This window comes from Pristiophorus japonicus, chromosome 9 (assembly GCF_044704955.1).
Source record: "Pristiophorus japonicus isolate sPriJap1 chromosome 9, sPriJap1.hap1, whole genome shotgun sequence".
Classification (NCBI taxonomy): Eukaryota; Metazoa; Chordata; class Chondrichthyes; family Pristiophoridae; genus Pristiophorus; species Pristiophorus japonicus.
The window spans coordinates 159,278,034-159,278,647 of record NC_091985.1 but is presented as its reverse complement, the minus strand read 5'-3'; positions in this window follow the sequence as shown (position 1 = coordinate 159,278,647).

Genomic DNA, 614 nt, shown 5'->3' with positions numbered 1-614 from the left:
AGAGAAAAGCTGGAGACTTTACATCCTTCCAACTCAATGTGTCTGATATTGTGTGCAAGGCACTATCCCCCACAGGGCCAGTGATCTGGGTGAACATCAACACGCTCACTCACTCACACACTGTCTGCACTGGGCTCGCTGTGTGGGGCCAGTGATATAGGTGAACATAAACACGCTCACTCACTCACTCACTGTCTACACTGGGCTCGCTGTGTGGGGACAGTGATATAGGTGAATATCAACACGCTCACTCACTCACTCACTGTCTACACTGGGCTCGCTGTGTGGGGACAGTGATATAGGTGAACATCAACACGCTCACTCACTCACTCACTCTCTACACTGGGCTCGCTGTGTGGGGCCAGTTATATAGGTGAATATTAACACGCTCACTCACTCACTGTCTACACTGGGCTCGCTGTGTGGGGCCAGTGATATAGGTGAACATTAACACGCTCACTCACTCACTGTCTACACTGGGCTCGCTGTGTGGGGACAGTGATATAGGTGAATATCAACACGCTCACTCACTCACTCACTGTCTACACTGGGCTCACTGTGTAGGGAGAGTGATATAGGTGAATATCAACACGCTCACTCACTCACTCACTGTC